Source organism: Hesperophylax consimilis, chromosome 6, assembly GCF_061612785.1.
Source record: "Hesperophylax consimilis isolate HC1 chromosome 6, BYU_Hcon_1.0, whole genome shotgun sequence".
Lineage (NCBI taxonomy): Eukaryota > Metazoa > Arthropoda > Insecta > Trichoptera > Limnephilidae > Hesperophylax > Hesperophylax consimilis.
Genome location: NC_142841.1, coordinates 6,240,546 through 6,246,890, shown reverse-complemented (window position 1 = coordinate 6,246,890; position 6,345 = coordinate 6,240,546). Strand labels below are relative to the sequence as shown.

General features: G+C 32.9%; 1 protein-coding gene across 1 annotated transcript in view; it reads left to right on the top strand.

The window, feature by feature from the left end:
- The first annotated feature begins 382 nt into the window (after positions 1-382).
- LOC149422889 (acetylcholine receptor subunit alpha-like) overlaps positions 383-6,345 on the top strand; it is a 460,793-nt gene continuing 454,830 nt past the window's right edge. The window contains exon 1 of the mRNA XM_089632334.1: positions 383-714. The gene's annotated coding sequence lies outside the window, so the exon portion shown is untranslated. The remainder of the gene's footprint in view (positions 715-6,345) is intronic.

Sequence of the window (6,345 nt, the reverse complement as noted above, 5' to 3'; positions counted from 1 at the left end):
TGATCGAAACTAAGTTATTTGAATTTTTAATAAAATAAATAATTTTTAATACAACTAATTTGCTGATTAGCCATCGTTATGGCTGTATATATCCCACTCCCTGCAGGCCATAAACCACCTTTCATTAAGGAACTTGATGTTTGCCCATCTTCAAGGAACGTAAGGAAAACCATAATAAAATGTCTGTTTCATTCTCTACCTGAGGCGATCACCGAGGGGATGGGATGTGGAGGGCGGCGGCGAGGGGATGGATGCTGGGTGAGGGCGGGTAGGGCGGCGAGGCTAGGGCGGGCCAGCAGCGGGCGGTGAGTTGCGCGCGATCGCCCAAGCTGATCAGTCGTCTGTCGGTAGACTCGACCACCTCCAGGAATGTATCAGTAAACAGCCGCAACGATCTTCAATCATCGCGACTATCATGAATGAAAACATATTCCCGGACACGACGATGACAGCAGCCAAAAACCAAGCGATTTTTTAACCGCAGTAAAATTGTAACAGAACCGTCGCGGAGTACATTGTCAGTTTTCCTTGCTGGTCGCTGCCGAATGAATTGTCGAGAATTCGAGTGATTTAAAAATTATAGTTCTGTTATGTTATGTGTGACGGTTGGGAATGCCGGGAGATCACAGGATACTATAAGTCTGAGGAGATCGACGGGGGATTCTCGCGAGTCACACCACGCTAACACCACGCCAAGGGGGCGAGCACCTCAAGGTAAACATTTCACTTGCGACACGATACGACTATTCTCTGCCTACAGTCATTTCTCTGCACTTCTATTTTCTTTCTTTACTGAATAAAATACGATGCTTTTCAATTATCTAGGAAAATAAATGACTGTAGGTTTCATCATTTTAAATATATTGTTTATACGCCCAAGGGCGAGAAAGTTCGTACATCTTTTGAAATCAAAGTTCAAAGTAATGGAAAAAATAGCATAAAAAGCAAAATAAAATTAAGTAAATAAAAATGAGTTAAGCAATACATATAAGATCGTGTGTTTGAAATAGGTAGGTACCTAACATATTTGTATCCTAGAGACTCTTAGCCAACATTTTTTAAGATTTTTTTTTAACATCAATTAAATTAGATAATTCTTTGAGTTTTTACAGACAGTTTTAACAACTGTTGTCTTTGCAATAAATCTTAAATTTTTAGCGAAATTAAAAATGGGCAATTAGGAAAAATTTTGACATACATAACCAAAGATTATATTTACATTACATGTAATAAAACACATAAATATAACAAAGTAGGTACCTAGATAATTTAATATCAAAATAATTTTATCACTTATTCCAAAAGCGGTGTTATGCATTATATTTCTTAAATTATGGTAAGTAAGTATAGAAGAATATATTATTTATTATGCTCCATTGTTCAAGACGATTAATAATTAAATGATTGCGTGAAAACAGAAGTTCATTGTCCGTGATCATAGGGTATGATTTAGTTTAGTGGGAAAGTTGTCCAACGTTTTCACGTATGTGTATTATTCTATCGAAAGGGGGTTTACCCCTCCCGCGCTGGCCGTTTACGCAAGTCATATTTCTTTAGTGCTAAACAAAACAAGATAAAAATAAAATTAAAATCATTTTCAATTCTGAAACAGTTAATTCATGGTGGAATTCTATTTTAAATATAACTTTTAATTACAGAATCTTATATCCTTCTTCCACTTGTTTATAAACAAAAACATAAATATATAAACAAGTGGAAGAACATATATTATGAAGGCCTAAAGCCTATGACATTTTGTAATGTACCTATTGCTCTTAAGAGAACTGTGAGAATTCAGATTCCGCGGAAAATAAATTTCGCATTACATTATTTGATTTCAGCTAAATTTTCTGTTATTGAACTTATTTCATAATAAAATACTGTCCTTGGAAGCAGATGAATGACTTTTTTAGATTTTAGTTTCACAAATAGTTTTAGTTTGTGTAATTAAAAATATTAAAATTTTGAACGCAAACATAGATAAAGTTTTTAAAGTTGCTTACTGATGGTTTTTATCGTGTAAACTGTAATTATTACTTTACACAAAACTAAAAAAAAACATATTTAATTAGACAGAGGTATTGTAAAAATTATTATTAAATTATTTATTTCAAAATTTGTAACCCTCGACAAATATTTTCAATGGTGAATGTTGTTTCATAAAGTAATTTCTAATTTTTATAGATAATTTTTCGGGAGCGCTCGTAGTAATTGTTCGGGAGAGTTCGTGGTAATTTTTCGGGAGCGCTCGAAATAAGTTTTTGAAAAAATTATCACGAACTATAAAGTGTAAGCGCGGTATTCTAACTTAATAACACTTTTTAAATCATATTTCTAACCATAATACAAAATGAGAGAACGTACATTTTATTCGTCCGTGTCTGACTGCGATATATATCTTCATATTTATTCAATATTCAATATTTATTCATATGGACGAATAGATGTACCATGTACCTAATAAAAAAAATATTTTACATCCTTGGGATATAATGTTATAACCACCAAAATTCATGTTCATAAGGTAGAAAGGATTAAAGAAAATTTCTACGTTTCGTAAATTTTAAAGCACATAAATTCCATTCAGAGCACATAAATTACAATTATTGTCAGTAATGAATATTTTAAATATTCCAAGAAAATAGAGAAAAAATAATCGACCTAACCTTTTGATTAAATTTATTAAACTCTAAATTCGATTGTTGTGAACTCCTGCATTTAATAAATCCACGTTTATCTAAATGAACAACTAGACAAACAATAAAATTTTATATAAATATATAAAATATGTTATGGCTTTCATTCTCTAAAACATAGGTTCCCAAAGTGGTATATATGGACCCCCAGTGGTCGATATCGGCTTGCTGGGGGTCCATGTCAGCGAGAAAAAATTTAGGGGTCCACAAGATTCAAATAGGGTACATACCGAGCCGACCCCCCATTTACCTCAAGTCAACATTTAGGAGTTCCGTAAATGACACAATACACCTAACACAAATAACACAGTTTACGTAATACTAAGACTGAGAAATTACTTATTTGATATTTGTATTTTTATATTTCGTAAAGTTGTTTATTGAGGTATTTAAACAGAGATATGCGTTCCTTTTCTCGTCAGAATTAATATATTGAAGCAAAACATTGCACATCGGAAGCCGCGAATTTTCCTAGATCCCAAACTTGTTTTTGAAAAACGTCCAGGGTAACGTTTATCAACATTTAAATGTACTTCACGCAGACTTAAAAACTAAGTTTGAGGACATTTTGACTACGGAAATGGAATGTCGAAGAATCAGAAATCATGTGACAAGAAGAAATGACCGGAATAAGCACTGACATAGAACTTAAGGGGCAGTTCTGTAGGGCCAGCTACAGAAAGAAATTCCCGTTGCTTATCCTGCTTCATTTTCATTTTGTAATAATGGTTAGTAATACCTCCCTGTCTGCACTATGCAAATACAGAGGAACTATACCGCCACCCGGTTGTTGGACAAGCAAGGGAAGGGAATCTTTTTACGAATCACGATCACATGCGATGTTAATAGTTTTAGGAAAATTCAATCTTCGGCAGCCAGGGGGTCTACGGAAAAAAAAATTGGCAAGTGGTCTACGGGGCAAAAAAGTTTGGAAACCTCTGCTCTAATACAACGTTTACATAGTCTTTGTAATAAATATTTAAACGATATAGATGTATTTGATATGGATGTATTTGACAATCCGTTGAACTTGGCAAATTTAAACGCCATATTTACGCTCTCTATTTCTACCTAGTTTATAAATTTTTATGAACAACAATTGGGATAAAGATAAGGATATTGGAAAATTATCTATTATTATGTTACTTGAGTACATTTTTGTGTAGTGATGGCGGTTGTCAATGAAGACCAAAGGGAAAAAAACAAAGAATATCAATTCATGACAAACGGGCATAAATCAGAATTGAATGTTTAAAAGTCTGTATTAGATATAATAATATGGTTTGTTATACCCACGAAATTATTAACCTGATAATAATGATTGGCTTCTTACTTACATCTTTAATCCAACATATTATAAGAAAAGAATCACTCAATCACCACCATTCGCTTTGTTAAGAATTCAAGTAGTTGTTCCGTGAATTCGTATCAATGATTTATTGCTGTAATAATTGATGAAAAAATCAGGAATTACATTAAACTATTATAAATACAAATGTTTATTTGATGTAGGTAAAAATATCCGTGGCTTGCGTCTAAAAGGAACAATGTCAGTTTTTCTAATTTCATGAGGCCTTTACGGAGAAGAAGAGAATGATTCTTAAAATTTTGTGAACATAATTAATAATAGTTGTGGCTGATGAAATATCAGTCCGTTCTGACGGGTAAGGCTCTCTACTAGCAAGCTGTAGGTCTCGGGTTCAAATCCCGAAATAAATAAAATAAATTTTATTTGATTAAATTATGTTATTTCACAAGTAAAATAATATATAGTATATTTGCGGCACGTTCCAGAGTGGAAGATACTCTCAATATTGCCCTGGTGTAAGACCACCATTTAGAATTGAAACGTTATCGCATCTCCTTCCCCTCACCAAAACCTTCAACCTCTCAAGATACCCTACACATACTTGGTCAATCTGTCTATATCTACAAATGTATTCCCCTCATGCCTTAAAAAAGCAACAGTTATACCTATACATAAAAGTGGTAACAAAAAGGATATATATAACTACCGACCCATAAGTCTCTTAAGCTCCTTTTCAAAAATCTTGGAAACTGTAATGAAGAAGCAAATTGTTCATTTTCTTGAACAAAACAAATTATTATCACCATCCCAATATGGCTTTAGGGAAAATCTAAGCACCAATGATGCCATAGAAAATCTAACAAGCATAGCCATAAAAAACATAGATGAAGGGAAGAAGTGTTTGGCTTTATTCATAGATCTTCAAAAAGCTTTTGACACAATAGACCATAAAATATTACTAACTAAGCTAAAAAAAATAGGAATGGCCGAAACAACAATGAACTTATTAGAGTCATATATAACAGGGCGAGAACAATAAGTACAAATTGGCAAACAAAAGAGCAAACTACTATCTTTAAACTATGGCGTCCCTCAAGGAAGTGTACTGGGACCGATCCTATTCATTATCTATATCAACGATTTAACTAACCTTACCATTAAAGGAAACATAATCAGTTTTGCTGATGATACTGTTTTATTATTTCAAGAAGAAAATTGGACGGATACATTTAATGAGGCTGAAAAGGGGCTTAGTGCACTTCAAAATTGGCTTAAAATCAACTCGCTTACCCTTAATATAAGCAAAACAAAATATATAACATTTTCAATAAACGCAAGGAGCCAACCAATAAAATCACTAGAACTAAAACTACACGAATGCCATGGAAATAATATACAATGTTACTGCCCCGTCATCGAAAAAACACAAAACATAAAATATCTCGGAGTAATAATCGACGAAAATCTTAGATGGGACCTACACATCAAAGGTATTACGGAAAAACTCACAAGCCTTATATATTTCTTTAAAAATCTAAGAAACGTATTAAATAAAAAGGATATGAAAAAGGTCTACTACGCATTATGTCATTCTCGAATTGAATATGGAATCATAGGATGGGGATCTGCTACACATACGTACCTACACAACCTGAATACGATTCAAAAAGGAATCATAAAGACCATATTGAAAGTACCAATTAGAACGCCTTCAATTGCAATATTCAATTCCTTTGACGTACCAAATGTACAGCAAATATATGCCAAAAATATATTATTGAAGCTCTTCAAAAATAACAAATCCTCTACTAGACTGTGTATGCATAACACTAGATCGAACAAAAATGGTATACAAAATATTCCAAGTTATAAAACCACATTCGGACAAAGAAACTATACATACTTTGCAACAAAACTCCATAACATCCTTCCCCAAGACATAAAACTAATAAAAAATCCTAATGAATACAAATCATTAATAAAAATATGGCTGAAAGAGGTCAATGAAAAAACCCTAATGAAAACACTAAAAACGATATAGAAGACACTAAAAACGACATAGAAGACACTAAAAACGACATAGAAGACAAATAAACCATATTTAAATAACTTTAGTCCGCCTCAGCACAGGACCCCCTAGTGAGGAGGACTAAGAAATACAATATTTTATACTTAATTTCACCATTATATTTTGTATGTAACAATTATTTTATATAGTCGCTAAAATAATAAAAAAAAACCCTAATTGGGGATGCTATTGTTAGCTTCAGACGGTTGGTAACAGTTTTTCGTGCGGAATTAACATTTAAAATATCGGTACACGTATTCATGCAAGTGTCC